The sequence below is a fragment of the Nelumbo nucifera genome, chromosome 1 (assembly GCF_055504915.1).
Source record: "Nelumbo nucifera cultivar China Antique chromosome 1, China Antique-T2T, whole genome shotgun sequence".
Lineage (NCBI taxonomy): Eukaryota > Viridiplantae > Streptophyta > Magnoliopsida > Proteales > Nelumbonaceae > Nelumbo > Nelumbo nucifera.
Window position 1 is genome coordinate 180,067,065 of NC_142649.1, and position 21,834 is coordinate 180,088,898.

At 37.2% G+C, this 21,834-nt stretch overlaps 1 pseudogene across 1 annotated transcript; it reads right to left on the reverse strand.

Moving 5' to 3' along the window:
- Positions 1 to 19,284: 19,284 nt before the first annotated feature.
- LOC104600304 (ethylene-responsive transcription factor CRF1 pseudogene) lies at positions 19,285 to 21,375 on the reverse strand (annotated as a pseudogene). Its single transcript, XR_016085623.1, has one exon. The product of XR_016085623.1 is annotated as an ethylene-responsive transcription factor CRF1 pseudogene (transcript).
- Positions 21,376 to 21,834: the final 459 nt, after the last annotated feature.

Here is a 21,834-nt window from a genome sequence, read left to right on the forward strand (position 1 = left end):
TCGGCGCCTGTGTTAGTCGGCGGGTCGGTGTACGGGCCAGGTTGCCAGGTTGCCAGGTCGGCGCCTGTGTCCGGGTCAGGTCATCAGGTCGGCGCCTGTGTCCATGTCAGATCGCCATGTCGGCGCCTGCATCCGGGCCAGATTGCCAGGTCGGCGCATGTGGCAGGCTGATCCGGCCAGGTCGCGCAGGTCGCGCCAGGTTGCGCACAGGCCACGCGCAGTTCGCGCAGGTCGCGCCAGGTTGCGCACAGGCCACGCGCAGTTCGCGCAGGCCGCGCGCAGGCCCCGCCAGGTCGCGCCAGGCCAGCCAGACCGGTGCCCGGGGGGACCAACTTGGTAAATTGTTGTCTAGGGGCTTGCCTATTTGTCACGAGGTACCACGTGTCGCAACTTCACTGGAGGGCCAAATCTCCATTGGTTGACCTTTCGTGTTTTCACTTTTTGGCTTGATCAGCACAATTAAACGACTCAATAGCTTCGAGGAGTTGGGCTGCTTCTCCTCTGATAAGTTCAGTACTCAAAAAGGGATTTGTGAAATTGAATGAAATATAAGGAATAATACATTTCCGATCAAAGAAACCATGCATACACATATATACGAGTGTGAGAAATGATATAATCCATTAATACAAGCAAATGATTATATAGAGAATGGAAACGTGAGTAACTGCGTTGATCAGTGTCGAAGAATTAGATTCCTAGCTACTATCAACAAACCCGTCATCCGCTACAGATATAGAGATTTTAAAAGTTGCTTTGTCACTATCAAGATAAAAGGAAAAAGAAAATTAAAATGGCATGTTTCTGGTTGTTGGGTGTTTGGGTTGTCAGGTATCTCAGAACAGTGAAGAGGCAAGAGGAAGGTTTTTACACTCCAGCTGCAGCAGCAGCAGAAGCAAACAGGGAATAGGAAGAGGCTGACAAAATTTGCTTTAGTGTCATAACGAACGCATCTTCCGCTGTTTTCAAGTATTAAAACTGCCAATAATGGAGTCCACCTGACGTCGTTTCTGATTCTTGATCAGTACAGAAAGTATCAGAGACATGTAGACGGGCGGCGAAGTCTCAACAGCTAGCATTATCTCAGGGAAAACTAATCATTATTTAGGCGCTTGGATTGGTTATATATATATGGAGAGAGAGAGAGATTCACAACAATGAATTGCTCCTCCAAGGATATCATGTTAAAGATATCTTACGTTTCATTGGTTTAAATTTTATAATGTATATTTTCCTATTTTACAAAGTGTATTTTCACTTTTAACAAAGACCTGAATCAAAGATATCATTAGTCCACTGAATCAAAGATATCATGCCAAAAAAAGAAAGAATTCAACTACAGTGTCTTTATTGATATCGATTGCAGGTTAAATCTAAATTTCAACCAATCATGTTAATTTTATTGGTTCACATTTTATAATGTGTATTTTGCTGTCTTTTAATAAGACCTGAACCAATACGATATCATTGGTCAACTCCATGCCGAAATAAGAGTTCAACTAAGGTGTCTTTATTGATATTGTTGTACATTAAATCTAGATCTCAACCAATTGTGTTAAAGATGTCTTAAGAGTTCAACTATGGTGTTTTTATTGATATTGGCTGCATATTAAATCTAGGTCTCAACCAATTATGTTAAAAATAAGAATTCAACTATAGTGTCTTTATTGACATCGAATGCACATTAAATCTACATCTTAACCAATTACATTAAAGATGTCTTAAGTAGGGGTGCTCACGATTTGATTAACCAAACCGTGGGCCTATTTTTGAAATCAAACTAGTATTACTAGTTTTTTGGAAAACCGGTAACCAAAATCGAACTGAAGCCGATTGGTTAACTATTGGTTTGATTCGTTTGTTTTTCAGTTTTTTAAACTTATAGTATATATTATAAAAAATATATAAATATATAATAAAAACTAGAAATACATAAAAAAATATTATATTTTAAATAATAAATAATATATTATATATATTATAAATATACATCTATAATTCATATTTATTAATTTATAATATATAAAAATATATAATATACATAAATATACATATAATATATAGAAATATATGTATGGTGGTCGATTCGGTTTACCAGAATTTTTTGTTTGGTTTGGTCTTTCAGTTTTTCTTGCTCACCCCTAGTCTTAAGTTTCATAGGTTCACATTTTGCAATATGTATTTTCCTATTTTGCAAAGTGTATTTTCACTTCTAACGAAACGTGAACCAAAGATATCATTGATCCATATCTTTTGCTATAGTGCAACCAATCGATCATAGTTTTTGACCAAAAATAATCATTTATGAACATACATTTAAGGAGATGTTTCGCATCAATGATGATTTCTAAGAAATCAACGCTACAGAGGATTCACATCAGAATTTGAAGAATCATTGATTTTTTTGGATAAATTTCTTAAACTACCCTTATGGTTTAGCTAATTGACTAACCCTACCCTTACTGTTTGAAAATTGTGTAATGCTACCCCTACTGTTTCTCACAATTGACTAATACCCTTACCATTAACGTTCTGTCATAAACCATTCAAATGTGCCATCACATGACTGTTATAACTTTAAAAATACCAAACTTACCCTTTTATATCGAAAATGCCCATTTTGCTTCGATTGAGCCAATCACTAGTATCAGCTCGAGAGGGAGAGGGAGAGGGAACTAGCTCAAAGTTGGTTATCTCCGACACCGACACCAAAGTCTCGACTGACCCCCTCCGGCATCGGAACATTCATGGCAAGATTGGCTGCTGGTTGGAGATCGTAGAAGTTTCGAATAGGCATTGGATCCTCTTGCTCTTCACAGAACACGTCCTCTTCGATGGAGACAACGACAAGGGAAAAAGGCATTGGATCCGTTTCCAGTGATAATTCAAACTCCTCGACTGGGGTTATAGAAGAGGGATCAGATGATGATGACGAGCTTGGTGGAAGACGAAAAAGGAGTATAAGATCTTTGACTTCTCAATGACCCACAATGACAACTATTCTTCGGAGAACTAACCTATAATGATCCACCAGTTTTTTCTAGTCGAGGAGTCGGAAAAGGGGGCGACTCCTACTGTTGTTATAGCTCCCTTGCCACAAGTTTACTGGTTTGGCATCAAATTTTGTCAATCGAAATCTCTTGTTATTGGTATACCCACAGAAGTTTTGAAGAAGAGCCGGCGAGGGCATAGTATTGTGGCATTACCTTTTACAGATCGACTGTTAGGAGTCCCGCATATGGTGCTTTTCTTCTCCCTTTAACTTTAAATAATGCTCTTTGTTTCTTCTTCTTATTTTAATTTCAACTCTCTTTGCAATCACCCTCCAATCACAACTAATCCTTCCTCCCTTTACTACTCCTATAACAACGCCTTCCACGGCCTTGCCATCTCCACGCTCTGACTCTATCCTTGGGGTCTATCCTGACTCCCTTTACTCCCTCCACACCATCTGCTCCTTTGAGTTCCTGGGCCTCGGATCCGATTTGGGCATGTGCCCTGGCCACAGTACCGAGGACCTCGACCAAGCTTCTCATGATGTCATAATCAGCATCCTCAACATAGGCCTCTGGCTTGAGTCCAAGACCTTTAACAACACAGGCATGCCCATTGTACCTTCCCAATGGCACATCACTTATGAATCTAGCCCCAAGCAATTTGTACTTATCTGGTTCGCTTGAATCAAAACAGGTCCGTGGGAATGTGATGATCTGTGATTAAGGGATGAATGCCAAGGTTGAAAAGGGTGCGATTGTACGTGATTTGAGTGGATTGGGAATGACATAACAGCAAGTGGGGAGGAGATGGTGGCCATTGGCCGACAACCATTTTCTCCCTTGTGATGGTGGTGGTGAGGAAGATTGGGGATGGGTTTGGCGGCGAGGCGAGGTGGGGAAGGGAGGGTTTAGCAAAGAGGCAAGGTTAATCTAGTAGAGACCGGTGGCAACTAAGATTGTAGTGTTTCCTTCGAGGAGAGACCGGCAACAGTTGTAACAAGATGATGTTGTTGAAGTATAGTAAACAAAGGTTGAAAATTCGGAGAGGAAGGAATAATGGGTAAATTAGTCTTTTTCATCTTTCCGTTAACAAGCGTTAATGGTAAAGAGGATTTGGTCAATTGTTAGAAAACATAAGGGTAGTTTAAGAAATTTACCCCTTTTTTTTCTTGTTTGACTGGCTAATTATGTCGATTACTAGGAAATTAGCCAAAAATCGGTTATTGAAATCAACCTTTTCAGGGATCACCTTTTTTGGTGATTTGCTGATTTTTAATTGATTCCGAATTTTTGAGTATGACATGGCATTGAATAATAACTCTAGATAATCGGCAAGGAGAAATCATCATCGATGCCAAACATCACCTAAGTAACCTTATAATATGATACTAATGTGAGAGCATGTGCTATGTAACTTTGCAAGTAAAGGTAAAAATATTAATTAACAATATTTTATTAAATTTAACATTATGACTTGCACTAAAACCAAGACAAGTATTCGGTTTATAATAGTATACATGGATGTCATAATAATGCATGTATTTGTTTAGAGAACATATATGTTCCCATATTTGTAATTTATGTTCTTGACAGATATATTTGCATATAAGTAAAATATGATAACTTCCTCCCAAGTCCATGGTCAATTGGGATTTACTCCTCACAAAGCGCTTCACACTAATCTCATAGCCAAATCCCACCCAGTATTGGGACATCTCCTCATGAATAATAAGTACAAGTACATGAGATGTTCCTGATGTCCGGCCAGGACATGTTGTGAGATCGGTGTGAGGCGCGCTTTGTGAAGAGTAGATCCAGAGTCCTCCATGGTTGATTGCTAAGCATCACGAACTAAGAAGGTGGCCTAAAAATCACCAAAGGATAAGTAACTATGGTAGAGACTTAGAGGTGCAACTTGGGCAGGTCCAACCTAAGTCTGAACTGACCCTACCCACATATTTATATGGGTTGGGATTGGTTTTTCCGCAATCAAATTGGGCCTAGGGCCAAAAGTTTGGTCTTTTTAATTTTTCAAGTTGGGACTGGGCATAGCCCTAAGGTAGACCAAACCCAATCCGACCTTATCCCAACACGAGACCAACTCAATTATATACAAGTATATGTGCATAATAGATGCATATTTTCATGATAATATATATATATATATATATATATATATATATATATAATGTGGATTAATTGACCAATTAGAGCCTGGCTCATGCCCAAGCCCAACTCAAGTGCATAAAATTTTAGTGCAAGATGCACTCAAATTGAATAGTTTAGGCTTAATCTCTGGCTCAAGCTGGCCTCGGGCTTTAGGCCCAACTCTTAGGGTTGGATTTAGGTTGAGTTAAAACCCTACCCTGCCTGCCCGACTCACACTCCTAGAAAGCACCCCAGAGCTCCATGTATTTGCATATACACTTTTTTTTGTCCTTTTTGTGACTTAATCTCTTGTGAGGCAACACCCGTGATGTTGGAATACAAAGTGTACCTTTTAACCTAAGCATCTTATCATATCATGAGTTTTATTTCTTTGTCTTTTAGTGGATAAAATAAATAATAAAATAATCAAGTATACAATATCATACATAACTTTAATTTTAGCCACTAAAGAAGCCAATAATCCCTTAAAACTGAATCCGCTGGACTGGAAACAAAATCATGCACAGGGGATTGCCCAACATAGGTATTACAAGTGTGATTGCATCAATGTCACATACACATGGGGCTCATATGAATATACATATAGAACACTGGGGTTAGCATTGAATTTTTGCTCGGTCCCTTTACCCTACCTCTTTGTATCCTCCTCTTAGAACCCAGGAGCTTAGAAACATAACCAAATCAACTTAAGACATTCCAAAACCCAAAAATGTGCTCCTTTAACACAATCAACTAGACGAATAAGGACCTTGAGATCAAAATCAACATCCGGTCAAACATCATCCCCATACTTGAAAAATTACAACTTAGTTACACATCAATTTTCATGACTAAACTCCAAAAATACACCGTTCATCATGCTAACTTCCTTTCTATCGGACCCGATCTATGCGATATTCAAACTCCAACTTCTCAAAATCAAATCCAACATATCTATCACCTCAAGATCATTAGGAAACGATCAACTAGCAAATCCCAACATGAATCTACGACAACCAACAACAAAAACATCAAGATCTCATTCTGATGGCGTTGAATAATTACTTAGGTCGACTATATCTTTCTCATATTAAAACCATCCACTTGATCCCTCACCCTAATCCATGCTCACCTACCAAATTGTAGCTCAAAATTCCCTCGTTTGACCCCTCATCAAGCATAAATGCTATTTCAACAAATCTCATTAATTAAAGCTTACTATCCATCTTTCCAGCCTTATTTGACCAATCAAACCTTACCATTGTATTCTTAGACCCCCCAAAAAAACCAACACGTCGAATTTCATGACCAAACATCTCCATTTGACTGCTAAAAAAGTAAGATTCCATTTCGGGCCCTCTCGTTGATTAGAAAGCCATAAGCTAAGACCATGATCTGAACTAAATAAGCCAATCTATACCTCTGATCAAAGATCCATTACTTCCATTAGATTCAGGACGTTCAAAAGTGCCAACCCACCAAACTTCATCCCAAAATTCCCCCATTTGACCCTTCATTAAATAATGATTATATTTCAATAAATCTTATTGGTCCGAACAGGTCAGCCATAAATCTCAATCATCCCAAGTTTATTTGATCAATTAGACATCACCACTATGTTGAAAGACCCAAAAAACCCTAGCACGTCAAATTTTAAATCCTAATTCATTTATTTGACTATTAAACTAGAAATATACCATTTTGACGCACCAGATTGAACTGCCACATCATCTATCCAACCTAGAATCTTAAGAGAGTGGGGACTGACGTCAACTCCTTACTTAAACCCCATTGAAACACCTGTACCAATGAATTTGAGCCAAATAGGCTTAAAAAGCTCAAAATACCAAACAGACCCCCACTTAAAGCTAAGAAAAGGCAAAACCACATTTAAAAGTTCATCAAATTTATATTTTTTGCCACTGACAGCCCCAAATACGAGACTGTCATGACAAGCACACCCCAAGCTCCTATTGGATGCACAAAACACATGAAAACCACCCCCAAATAAAAAAAAATGTTTCACCAAATAAGAAAACTTGACTAGACAACTTTTTCTTTGAAGAATCTTTGCCTATTTGTGTGTAAAACCTTTGTTGAATCCTAGACACTGTAACTAAACGAAATTACACCTGACCCCCCCCCCCCCCCCCCCCCCCGTTTCTCTATAAATATTGCTCTAATTCGAGCACAAGGGGGGGGGGGGGGGAGAGGAAACAAGAAAAGAGAGGAAACCTGAGGGAGGCCCCTAAAGAGATAAAAAGAAAGACAATAAAGCTTTCTCCCAACCTATATACTGAACCTTAGATTCCAAACTCGTTTCCTCCATTTTCAAGCGGAAGTTATTGCAACCAGAAACAATCCCTAACTCAAAAACCCATTTGAACTTCATTTTGTCTCATCAAAGGTAAGTCCTTTTTAGTTTTTTTTTTATTGCTTGAGGTTCTGAAATATTGGAGAACCAGCGTTTACAATTTCTTCTAGATTAAGAATAGAGGCAGAGAGGCGAGGGTCTTAAGGAAATCAGTACCGAAGACCTGATAACATCACCTCAAAATTGGTCTTAGGAGAAGTTGGAAGCATGCTCCTTCAGATTTAAGAAATTCCTACAACCATTTTTGTTGTTCTCCGAAAGAAACTAAGCCAAAACAACTCCCGTATTGGGCTGCTAGAGCATCTTGGAGAGAGGGGTGCCTAATACCTTCCCTCCCCAAATCCATGGGACCTGAAATCTTTCGGTTGTGTGCCTTTTTTCATGGAGAACGGAATCACTATCAAAGACTTACATTGAATCTTTTCAAATCTGAAAATGAAAATTTATTTTCTTCAAAAAAATGGGTGGCAACTCTACCTCTTTGAGTTTATCATAAACTTCTCGGAACTCACAATTGATATGTTCACTCATGATAAATTACTCAACCTAATAAATATGTTTTGTTTCCAATTAATCCTGACTATCTTAACATAGACAAAACAATAAACTTTAAAAAAATGAATTATTGTTATTATAAAGGACCGATTAAGGGAATATTGTCACTACGGCAATTATATACGGCGACAATGTGATATGCAGGGCAGACATGCCCATTCAACGTGTGAGATACATTGTTTGAAGTTTTGATTAATCACAAAAGCACAAGACATGACTCTAACGTAAGTACATAATACATATTTCAAGGTTTTAAGTAGGAACCCTCCAGTCTAGCCTTTTATAATTTTTTAACTTCACTATGTTCAAAACACAACAAAAGTAGAAAGTTATTTCTGAATTCTGACAATTCAGACTTCGTAGATGTGAATATATAACGTATTATTTTAAAACATAAAATATAATTACCATAAATAACATGAAATATTTTAAATATTAAATATAATAATTATGGGGAGGTTAATTGTGTGCATGGGAGTGATGGGACTTGAATAATCAAGGACAAAACTCTTGTCTCTTGAAGGGCATGCAATATATTGTCATACTGAACCCACGACCAGTCGAGCATTACTCTCAGGGCCTACCTCTCCCTCATTCTCACACATGGTATATAATACATAATCTATCCTCTACAGCTCTACCACTGCATTTTATGCCACAGATGTGGAATATATTTTAAGTGGGCAATTGTATTTCCAAACGTGGAATCAATATAAAAATGACGTAGTGTATTTAACAATGTATAATAATTTACATAGTACTGCTTTATATTACAATATTTTTAATTTAATTATATGGTCTGTTTGGTTTTTGAGTGGAATTGGAACTGGAGCCACCTATTTTCCCATACATGTTTGGTTTAGATGGGTATTGGAATCAGATTTCATAAGATATGCATCTAAGGCTCTATTTGATTTCATTTTTAAAAAGTACTTTTTTCAACAAGTACTTCTTTTAAGACATTTGACACACATTAAGTGGTTTTTAAGTATTTATGAGTGTTCGATAAAAAAAAGTGGCAAAAAAGTACTTCTTGTTAAAAGAAGCATATCTTAAAAAAGTGACATGGATGTGGCTTTTTTAGCACTTTTTAAAGAAGTGCTTCTAAATTCGAATGGGGCAAACTTGTCCATGTTTTTGAATGACAAAAATACCCTCAATGGAGGTTATCATCCTCCTCCATTCGAAACCCTACAATATACGAGGCAACGATGGTGTTAGTTGTTGGTCCACCGATGACATTCGATGGTGAGCAAAAAACGGTCGTTAGACCTATCGTTTTGCTCTTATCTTTGTTTTTCTGTAGTATTCCATCGATTTGGGACTATTTTTTGCATTTTTATGAAGTCTGAAACTCCCCTTTTCTCTCTAATCGCAGATTTGTGTTTGGGTGACTTCAATGGCGATATCCCACCGTCCAATCACTAGTGACTAGAAGGTGAATTCGCCCAAACTCCTCCCCTCCATGCTTTTTTTTTTTTGGGATTTTTGGATGATTATTTCTTTGATTCGATTTTTTTGTGTTCATATGAGAAATCCAAAATTCTTTTGGGCATTTTTTTTGTTAGAAATCATGCAAAAAAATTGCTTAAGTTGGATGAATATTTGTGTGAATATATTCTTCAGTTGTGATTGATTTTTTTTTCTTTATTTGATATGAATCTTTGTGAATGTTTGTGTGGATATATTCTTGAAGTGTGAATATTTGTGAATTTTTTTGGTGATATTTTAAATATTTTTTTATAACCTAAATTTTCATTTTTTATGAATAATCTGAATTTAGTAATCCTATTTTATTTTTTTAATTTGATAACGGTGGTGTTTTTTTTTTTGTTTTGTTAAATAATCTGAAAATTTCAATTATTGATTTATATGTATAGTTAAAATTATCCTATATTTATTTATTTTTTGATTTATATATGTACAATTAATATATTCCTATTTTATGTTTTTGAATAATCTGAATTTAGTCATCCTATTTTTTTTTTAAATTTGATATTGATGGTGTTTTTTTTTAATTTGATAATTGTGAAAACTTAGTTGAGAAAGTGCTTTTTGGAAGTAGTTTGTGAAAACTGTTCCATAAAAGCACTTTCTGGAAAGTATTTTGTGAAAATTGGTCATTAAAAGCACTTTCTGAAAGTAATTTGTAAAAATTGCTCCCTAGAAGCACTTTTGGGAAGTATTTTATGAAAATTGTGCCTTGAAAGTGTTTTTTGAAAGTAGTTTGTGAAAATTGCTCCCTAAAAGCACTTTCTAGATGTTTTGTGAAAACTGGTCCTTAAAAGTGCTTTCTAGAAGTAATTTGTGAAAACTGCACCATAAAAAACTTTTTGAAAGTATTGTGAAAATGCTCTATAAAAGCACTTTCTAGAAGTACTTTGTAAAAATTGATCATTAAAAGCACTTTCTAGAAGTAATTTGTGAAAATTGCTCCCTAAAAACACTTTCAGGAAGTATTTTGTGAAAATTACACCTTGAAAGTGCTTTATGGAAGTACTTTAGTGAAAATTGATCATTGAAAATGCTTTTTGGGAGTATTTGTTATTATTATTATTATTATTATATGGAAAGCATTGTTTATAAGTATGTGTGGAGTGAAGGCTAAAAGTGTCATCTAGGCCAATATAAGCACAAACATCCCCACCCAATAAGTGCTTAAAAAACACAATAAATAGTTGGCAAGTGGATCACCAAACAACCTTCAGACCTTGCTAAAAGAAGCACTTCTAAAAAGTAATTATGCATACTTCCTTTCCAAACCTCTTAGTCACTAAACATAGGCATAGCCTAATTTCAAGAAGGGTTGGTTTCAAGCAAGGATCAAAGTATCAGTATCGGGTAAGTCCGATACGGATACAGATGCACTTTGGAAATGCATGGCTACGAACGAAAGATATAGAAACGCTTGGACACGCTAGTGAAATGCATACAAATCACATAAATACATTAATCATACTAAACCAAAAGCTGAATTATCTATGAATAAGATATAAACACAAGAGAAATGCATACTTGAATAGGTTTTATGAAGAGAAATATTACAATAAACAATACCGGGACTCTAGAATATTCAAATATTATACAATAATTATCACTCTTTCAATTTTTAATTATAATTTTCAATTTTTAATTATAATTTTCAATTTTTATTATTTTTTGGTATATTTATTATTTTAGTATTTTATTTAAATAAAAACTATTTTTTTAAATAATGTTTTTATTTTACACATAATTGTAAAATAAAACAAATAAGTCATTATTTTTTAGTTTTTATTATTTTTTTTGGGAAAATTAAATCTTAAATTATAAAATTAAATTTTTATAATTATAATTATTTGTTTTCCATTAATTTTGTTGGGAAAATTTATTTATTTAGTATTTTTATATAATAATTATTTTTCAAATAATAACTATGTTTTCCTTTTTAACATATAATTATGTGTAAAATAAAATATATAAATCATCTAAGGTAGATGAAATATATTATTTTTATAATTTTTAGTTTTTATTAAATTTTTTAGAAAAAATAAATCTTAAATTATTTATCTCAGTTTTCATAATACTATTTTTTAATTTGTATTAAAGATGAAAAACAATCCAAAAGTACTCGATGTACAATTTTGTCAAACTAGACAAGGATACACCTCCATATCGGTGTGTATCGGACCATATCCATCGATACGATGCAATATGGTCCGATACAAGGCAAGACTCGTTGGATACGTATCCAGTCGTAGTGTATCTTGTATCCATGATCATGGATACGGATACGATACGTCTCGTACCGAGAGTATCGTATTGATACCTTAATCATTGGTTTCAAGAAAATAGAAATAGGGTTTTATCTTTTTGGTCATGTAGAATAAAATTCTCATTTCCAAGGAGGGAGGCCAAAATGGCCTCAAATGAGAAATTCTATTCCACAAAGAATGAGAGTCAGAATTAGGGGCGATCATTTTAGCCTGGCCCAATCCTACCCACTTAAGACCAACCCAGAAATTTTGGGCTTGGGCCTAGGTTTTGTATTCAAGCCTGGCCTGCATATATTTAGTTGTATGTATTTTATACAAATAATATATGTTATTTTGTGTTATATTATATATTATATAATGTATAAAATAAAATTAATGCATATTATATGTCATTTAACATATGTATGTATGTATGTATGTATGTATGTATGTATGTATGTATGTATGTATGTATGTAAGCCCAGACATGTATCAAAAGGCAAAACTCGGCCTGGCTAGGTCCATGATCACCACCAATTGGAATCTCATTCTTTCTTATTCTTACCCAAGATGAAATTCTAAAATGGATAAGAATGGGTAAAAATAGACAAAATGAGAAAATATTGCTATCAAGCAAACACTTTTTTTCGTAAAAATGAATTATTTTCAGACTGGCAAGTGTCCTATATTGCTCAGTTTCATTCTTAAAATTGTGATGGTATTCATAAACCGCCAGCCTAGGTCTCTAAAACTATTGGCATAGATGTTTTGTAAAAATAATTTCATAAAAGTGCTTTTATAAAAATAAAAATGAACCACCCAGTCCATAGTCCAGAAACTAATGACTCATGGTGGTTGCTGGTAAAAATGAAGCCACCCAGTCCTGGTCCAGAAATTCTTGGAAGTAACAAACACATACAGCTCATCAGCACGTCCACGTCCACGAACGACATCTTTTCAACAAAATCCAAATATTAATAAGCAAAGTCAGAAACGTTGCAATCCAGCAAATAATTTTCGGTGTTCGGGGCCCTTTATCCCGTTTGTGTTGAGCCCGGAACAAAGTCCATATCAACCCAAGATAGCAATGTAAAATTGAAATGTCGGCCGATACGGTGTCGACAAAGTGGGGACCGAAACAAAAGATATCAAGTTCGGACAGATCTAGCCGAGAGAAAAAGAAGAAATAAATGAAATATACTGGGGATGAAGTGCTGTCGTGGTGCATTAAATTTGGTTACAAGTTACAACAGGTGACCTCCTCACCGTTTCAGGCCTCGAGCCTTACAATTTACAAGTGTGCCTCATTTTCATAATCTCTTTCTCTTTCCTAATTCCTACTACTTTTCTTATCTTGCTGTCTAATTCTTGGGTTGCATTGGATTGACCGGAAAATTGTATTTCTGCGGGAATTATGTGGAAGAAGGGATTTCTTTTTTTAAGGCTAAAATTATATTTCATTCTTTTAAGAAATTGATATAAGTAGGCAGAATTGTCAACAAGGCCAATCAGAACCCAAATACAATTTCTCAATAAGAACAAAATATATAAATGGATATGGGAGAACAAATGAACTTCTGCAATTCAACAAATGTGAAAAAATCATCAACAGGAGTAGAACTGCACAACTTCAATCCACTACAAATGCCGAGAAAAAAGATAGTAGAAATTCCCAAAAGAGATTGCAAAAAGCCGATAATAGCATGGTTGGGGTAGATTCACAGAGAAAGACAGATCCCCAAAAATTACAACCGATGAATTACAAACAATGACATTCCCTTAATATCACCTTATACAACAATGAACCCATAAAATCACCACATTGGAAATTTGGAATTACAAACAATGTCATTCCCTTAATTTACTCGTGTTAAATATGCTATAAAGAGAGAGAGATACTACAAACCCAAGAAATAAAACAATAAAATGGTATAAAGGAATACTTGTGATTAGTAATTAGGATGCCATGACCCTCTGTTTCATTAATGAGATTTATTGGATTGGTAATTAGGATGCTCTACACTCTTTTAAGTTTAATTGAAAAAAAAAAAAACAGTTTGGTGAGCCTCATTTAATAAAGCAAGATCAAAAAAGTAATTTTGTGAGAAGTGGATATTAAACATGCATGGTTGTAAAATTGGAACCTCATTTATTGATTTAGAGGAGGCAACCGAATTGAAAGAGAAAGTGAGGGACCATGGTTGGAGTTGGAAGTTGAAACTCTTTCCAATTTCCACTATGAGTGTTGACTGTTGACTGCTGCAAGCACCAAGCACTAAGCACTAAGCACTAGATGGAGTGTATGCTATATTAATTAATCTTTGAGAGACAACCCAAATTATATATAGATATTGTGGTCCAAAACTCTTTCTTTTTGGGGAATACTTATTACTTGCCGATTATGAGGAAAGTCAACAATTTTGGGCTTTCGCTCTTTTAGGGAGCATCCTCCTATTCTTGAAACGTGGTCATTGGGTTTCCATCAACATCAATGGTGATTGATGGATATATATATATATCTGTTGACAATAATGTACACATAGAGGAAAACCCTGGAACTAACAATTATGAAATCGAGTAATGGGCGGGGCATCTTAGACCACCTGTATATTTGGTGGATTGCTAGAATAAGAAGGAAGTAGGGAAAGCCGAAACCAAGGTAAAAAGGGAGAGAAGAGTCAGTCAGTCAGTCAGTGCTTGTGTCCTTTTCTTTCTCTAGGGGTGTGAGATGTGAGAGTCTCCTCCATAAATAAATCCAGATAAGTCAAATGAAAGGAGCTATATACAAACGAGCTCATTCTAAACCCAACAAAATTTCCTTAGAATAAGGAGGATCACTGGACAATGGCTAAATTCCATTCCAGTAATTGGACTTTTCTCCTTGTTTCCAACGACGAAAGAAACAGTCATCCTTTCTTTGTTTAAAATATAAAAAACAAAGTCGTCTTCTTGGCTTGCGTACTGGGATGTATGGGACTCCTCTTCTACGGATCTCACATCTACCATATTTCCACAATAAAATCCCGTCCACCTTTGGATGGATCGCAACAGAAAACATCATTGTGTACACTATAACCGGAGTTTAATTGTCCAATTGAAAGCACTAATTAACAGGCAATGGAATGGAGACTACTAAGCTCAATCATTCTGATACACGCAATGAACAATTTCACGTATTAATTTATGCTCATCTTCTTGTCCCAAAATCCAACACATCCCTTATTTCTCTTTACCCTATGCTAACCCTTCTTAGGAATCCTGCATATTTTATGGAATCCCATTCTAACTGAACCAAACAAGCAGGGGAATAGGTGATTTTGAATTTGATTCTGAGGAATTGCAATTCTGATTTTGATTCCAATTACAAACCAAATGAATCTTTATTAATGTTCAACATTGTATTACAACTACAAAATCGTATTAACGTTCAACATTTGGAAAAAGAAATAAATCATGTTATTGTTTACAAATTAAGTAAAATCTTCCACTCATTGCTACAAAAGTTTATACAAATTAACCTTGTTCTATTTTCACCCAAATGAGTGAGGGGGTACCCCATACAGATATATATAAATATATAGAGGTGTCAATGGACCGGTTTTGGGTTGAATTCCATCCAAATCAAAATCAATTTAGACAAATTGAACGGACCAATAAGACATTTTGAATTAATTTGGATAGACTGGATGGACCAATATGACATATTGGATTGGACCCGGTCTGTCCATAATGAATTTTATATTGGATTGAGCCAATATCTCTAATCCATTAATAGAAGATAAAAACATAGGTATCAACGAACAAGGTTTGAGTTGAAACCAATCTAAATTAACGGAAAATTTAAACAGATTGGACAGGACAGTTTCTGGATCGGTCCAAAATAGTCCAATATATTCATTGGACTGAATTGGACCAGGTCCATTTGTAATGGGCTCACATTGGACCGGATGAAATTGGACCAAATCCAGTCCAATTGACAGTTTGACACCACTAAATATAAATACAGGGTTACAAACACATCCCTCCACCTTTCTACGAGTACAATCTGTTGATTGATATGGCAAGGCAAAAAAACCACCCTTCACTTATCCCACTCTCAGTTGCTGTCAACATCTATTTATTTATTTATTTATTTTGAAAAAGTGCTGTCAACATCTAAATACATATGTTCAATCAAAATTCCAATTATGCCTCTATTTGTTTGACTTTACTTCAAATAGACCAAATTAAAAATGTCCATTGTGACTTAGAGTGAACAATCTATTTCGTATTTCCTCAATAAGAAAGAAAAGTCAAAGCATCTTGTATCATCCATCCATGAGTTAATCCTTTTAGAATCACATATCATCTAACAATTTCTAAATGGGCCCAAACTTTACAAGTGGCATGCTTAGAGGATGGGCTTCAATACAAATGGTTTTGATCTGTCACAATGCCATTACTTTGGCCATATCAAGAAACAAGACATACATTTTTGTAATAGGTTCACACATCCAAAACCCAACAAGGGCATCTTCGATATTTCTCATATATTCTGTTAAAGCAGGTATCAACAGAATCATTAGTGAGGGGGGTTGGCGACATGGCGTGAATGAATATGTTTTAGGCTTTTAGCCAACCAGTGACGAATACGCTAGCTAGTGTGTTTCATGATTTACTCCATGAAATAGAATGCAAGAGGAAGACACTTTCATATCATAGATAAAAAGGAGAGGTTTCAAGGTAAGAAGAAGAAGCAGAACAAAAGAGAGGAATGAATGGGTTACGGAGTCCTCCTTCTCCTTCCCATGAATTAAAACATGAAAAATCCACGCCGGGAATTCTATTACTTTTTTTACCGTTTCCCCAGACGGCCAGACCCAAAAACCAGAGTCCAGACCGACAGATATAGCGTTAGAAGGACAGCCTGTCTGTCTGTGTTGTTGCCTCCTCTGTACTCACTCAAGTCTCAACCAGGACGACTGGACGAGACCCCCCCCCCCCCCCAAAAAAAAAAAAAAAAGAGAGCGCTAGAAAGTGGGCAGTCTGCCATTATTATTACTGCACCCAGACCCAGTTTTGCTGTTTGCTGGGGTTGATCATTTTAGTGTAAAATATTAAAATTAACCCAAAAATTACAATTAAATGAAAAAAAAAGGATGAACAAGAAAGGAGTCACGTGATGGGTGGACAAACTTTTCATAAAAATAAAATACTTTGCACATAAACAGGTTTGTTAAAAAGTGGGGAGGTGGGGGTGGGGGGATACAGAGTGAGACACTCCTGCAATCATTTCATGATCATTTTCTCACAATCCTGTTTCTGTTTCCTGTGTCTGTGTGTGTCTGCTTCTTCCTTTTCTTCTTTCATAAACTGAAAAAGAAAGAAAATAGTAGAGCCGATTTTGGAAAACTGGGGTAACTGGTAAGGATTCGTGCTATAAATGATTCTTGGTTTCAATTTTCTTGAGCCCAGCAACAGGGAAGCAGGTGGACTGTCGACACACAATGCTTGGTTACGGTTAGCTCCTCCTCCTCCATGGCTCCATTCCTAACTTTCAGCAGGTATATCTAATCACGTGCAATACTGACTCTCCTAATTTATTTCTTTCTTTATTCAACCATCATCCACGCACACCAAACAGAACACAGTGTTTAAACTTTAAAGTAATTGATGATGACGTGGCATGGCAGGGTCCGTGGAGCATTTCTGAATTCTAATTGCCGACTTAATTAAAGTTAGATTTGCCAACTAATACTTTGTTAAGTCATTCAAATTCAAACCTTTACTAATTAAGCGCGTGAGTCTTAAGGCCTAACCCTCGTTGATTCCGTGGTCTGAACCCACTCACATTCAACCCATTTATATACAAGAAGTTGTATTAACTGTACCAACTAATCGACACACGCACAAGCTTTTGTTAATGTTCCACAGACACCTGAGAGAAAAACACAAACACTCCAACTGTTCCACAGACCCCCTCCCCCGTATTAGTATTATTATTAGTGTGAGACATAATTATTGCTGTCCTTTGATTTTCTATGGACATGACCAACTGAAGAAAAAAAAAAGAAATCTAGGGGATTTCTTATACCTTAGGGGGGTAGTCACCCATCGTTTAATTTGGTTTTGACTTTTGATTTTCTTAGACTCTCTCAGATTAATTTAAAAAAAAAAAAGAAGAAGAAGAAAAGAAAGAGAGTTAAGGTGTTGTTGATTGATGTTCAAGTAAGTCATTACTGTTTACTAATGCACGTCCCAAACACCCTGCACTACTACACATGATGCTCCCATTTCTTCTACCCCTACCTAACTGCTTTGGAGCCTGGAGGCCTGGGTGCCCTTTTCTCTGTCGACAGATCGGAATCTACTGGGTTAACTCACGTACCCCACCTACTATTGCCCGTCTGACACCAATCAATTGGCTAATGGCTAAATGCGATCCCCTGGCGCCAAGCACCCTGTCCCCCACCCCACCCTTCTGTATAATATATGCTTAGTTGGTCATTGGGTTTCCACCTTTTTTAATTTCTCATTCACACGCCCCAACCCAGCTAGCTTTTACTCTTTTACAAGCCCAGATGGATCGGGTTTTGACCCAACCCATAGCCACGCCTTTCCTAAATTCCTCCACTCCCCCCGGTCCATAAAAGATAAAAGATTAAAGCCCTCTTATTTCCTCTCCTATTCCTTCTCCATGGGATCCAAATAACAGAGGTTGGTCTTTTAAGGGATAAGCGTGCCTTCAAAAAGAATAGAGTAGAGTGCAGAGTCTTTGGGGCGCTACCAACCTACCAATTCAAAATTCCAATTGATATTTTTCGAGTGGACGACTGCTTTAAATGGGCCATCACCCACCACCATGTTGGACAACATGGGCTTTCAGCTTTTGTTAATTGTTACACACAAATGCCACCACTACTACTACTACTACCCTGCTTTTCTCATGGATCACATAATATCTCCCCATCTCTCATGTCTATATCTCCAAAGCAAAGATAACGATCGGACGGTCCTGATCGTCTCAGTGTGAAATGGGTTCTAAGGGACCCCCCACAACAAATGGGAAGGGCTGTCTGACGTAGGGTACAATTCAACGGCCTGGTGAGAACCTGCGAGGTTTCCAAGGGACCTTGCCCCAATCGCCTTGCGGAAGAACCAAAAAGCGTTAATAGCAGTAGGCCCGCGTGCAATAGTGGCTTCGAAACGTCGAGCGAAAACTTCAAAATGTCGGTATTTAATTTTTCCGACACGTTCACACTTCACACCCTCTGACTCCTACTTACCTACGCCGTGGAAAAACCGAAAAACCAACATATATCACCGGCCCGGCCTCTCAAATTAAAAATAGAAAAGTGAAAAAAAATAAAATGAAATGGAAAGAGAATTTTTTCAAGGAATATAAGCAGAGGAATATCTAGAAAATATCTCATTATCATCAACATTTTGTTGTGGACCGGCGGAAAGAAAACCCTGAATACAAATACAATCATTTCCATTTTCAATTGAAACTAAAAAGGCTTCGATTTCATTCATTATCTCACTCATTCTCCGTTTTTATTTTGACGGAGACATTTAAAACTTCACATATAACAAATAAATATTTTAAATAAAATCAATGAAAAACTGCCGAAACTAAGTTCCCGCCGCTTCAAAATTTGCCGACGAATCGACAATACAACGGCGGAAGTCGTTTTTCTACTTTCAACGTCTCCTCTCATAGAACAGCGAGGGGGTCGGAAGCAAACAAATCACCGATTTCCTGAAAATAATCGTCCACTTGCCACGTAGACGACGACGACGACGACCCGAAATCACCACAAGAACCTAGGAAGATATCACCGAAATCATCCCTGAAGAAACTATCCACGAAACTCGTTTCATCAAACAGTTCTGTCGACGGAGTTTTAAACTCCAGAAACTCGTCCAAGAACGGTATATCCAAAGGCGAAAACTCGCCGAAACCATTCGGTAAACTCGTTTCGTACTGAACTTCTTTTGCCGGTTGTTGTGGAACTGCTTCTTGTCGGATTTGAGATTCGGATTCCTCATTGGCCGGAGAACGGAACCGAAGCACAGACGTTGGAGAGGAGAGATTGTGCGACTCTTCGCCGGAGTCGTAGCCTGAAGATGTTGGTACTTGTGTTTCCTGCTTGGCTTTAGCCGGAGTGACGAAGTTCGTCATAGCGTCAGGTCCTCTTAACTGAATCGCCGCATTGTCATAGACCATTGCTGCCTCTTCGGCAGTATCGTACGTACCCAGCCACAGCCGTACACGTCGCGCGGGGTCTCGAATCTCAGCCGCCCATTTTCCCCATGGCCGCTGCCTCACCCCGCGAAACTTTTTAACGTTTGTTGAGTTGAGTTTCACGGCGCGCCGGTTAACCGAAGTGTCGATTACCCCTCCACCAGACTTTTTCCTCCCATTCCGTACAGATCTGCTTCTCCAACTTCCGTTGACGTTACAGTTATCAGTAGAGCAGGGCTCGATACTGATCTCGCTAACGTACCTTTTTACTCTGTGGCGACTGAACAGCTCATCCTCGTCGCTAGACGAGTCCGTCGCATCGGCATCGGTGACGGAAATCCGTACGACCTTGGGTCCCCCAATAACATTTACCTCGCTTGGATTTCGACAAGCGGCAACATTTTTAGGCCTCACCGATGGCTTCACGAATTTTTTAGTAAGGTGACGGTGCTCACTGTATTTGATCGGGCAGAAGAAGTTCTGGTCCATTGCAGGAGATTTCAGACTCTCTCTGTGCTCTACTACACTTGCATTGAAGACAAAGAAAAGGTTGGGAAACGAAAGGCAGCAACCCAGGAGAGGATGAGAGGAGAAAGCAAGAAATAGAGTCGAAAAGGCAGATTCTTCTGAGACTCGACACGAGGAGAATAAAGAAGGTGAAAAAAAGAAAGCTGAGCGAACGTTAAAGAGAAGCTTAAGGCCGTAAAAATAAAGATGAAGGGATTAAATAATCTATTGAAAAAGGACGAGAAATTTCAAGGAAAGTTGAAGATGGGGAAACAATCCGCAAACCTTCAACAGATTAATAGACAAAGAACAAACCAGTTAACTAAAGATCTTTAACAAAGTGAACCTGGACTGAAAAGATAAAAGAACACGAGTCGAGAAAAAGGATGTAGCAAAACGAACGGTAGAATCAGCACGAAGAGAGAGAGAGAACAAGTAGTAACAGTACTGTAACACTGCTCCCCTGTGGTACAAGAGAAGATGGAGAAATTTCTAGGAAAGTCACAGAGCTTAGAAAAGAACCGTAAAAACTCCTTTACCGGAAAAGGAAAGGGAATAACTGTCTGGAATCGCCACAGTTGGAAGAAAACTGATGCTTCGATGGCCACTGAATGAGTACAGAAGGTACAATATCGAGTATCCTCCAAAGGTTTCCCGTCGGAAATTTTAATTCTTCGTAAACACCTTCAGAAGGCTTAGCCTATCGGACTTCGGGGAGAAATTGCAAAAGCAGATGACAAAGAGAGCAGACGGATACAGCAGTAATAAAAGGTGTGCGGAGATAGAGAGAGAGTGAGAGAGGAGCGGAATTCAGTTGCGGTGGATACCGAAATACTGAAATTGCTATTTTATAGGATCTCCAACAGCCGAAATCGGTGAACCAGGAATGCAGTCCTATTTCTTTTTAATTAATTAATTTCATTCCTACCTTTTTATTTTTAGAAATAGAAAATATCTTTTTCTGTATTTAAATTAATTCAAATAATGAGGCAGGTCATATCAACATACGGTCCGCCGCATTGGAGTAGAAACTGTGATCTTGACACGTGTATTTTGTGGGTCCGGAAAACAGTTTTTCCGCATTAGATGCATGGATTTACGATGAATCATCTTTAGATTCATCTTATACTTGTCACGTGAGACGGAGACGGGATTCCCTTAAACAGTCGGTCAATCGTTGGGTTTTAAGTTTTAACACGTCTTTGACTGCAAAAGATATCTCTAATCTTTATTAAATTAATAATTAATCCCCACGAAGGGTAATTTAGTCATTGAAAAGTAATCCGTTATATT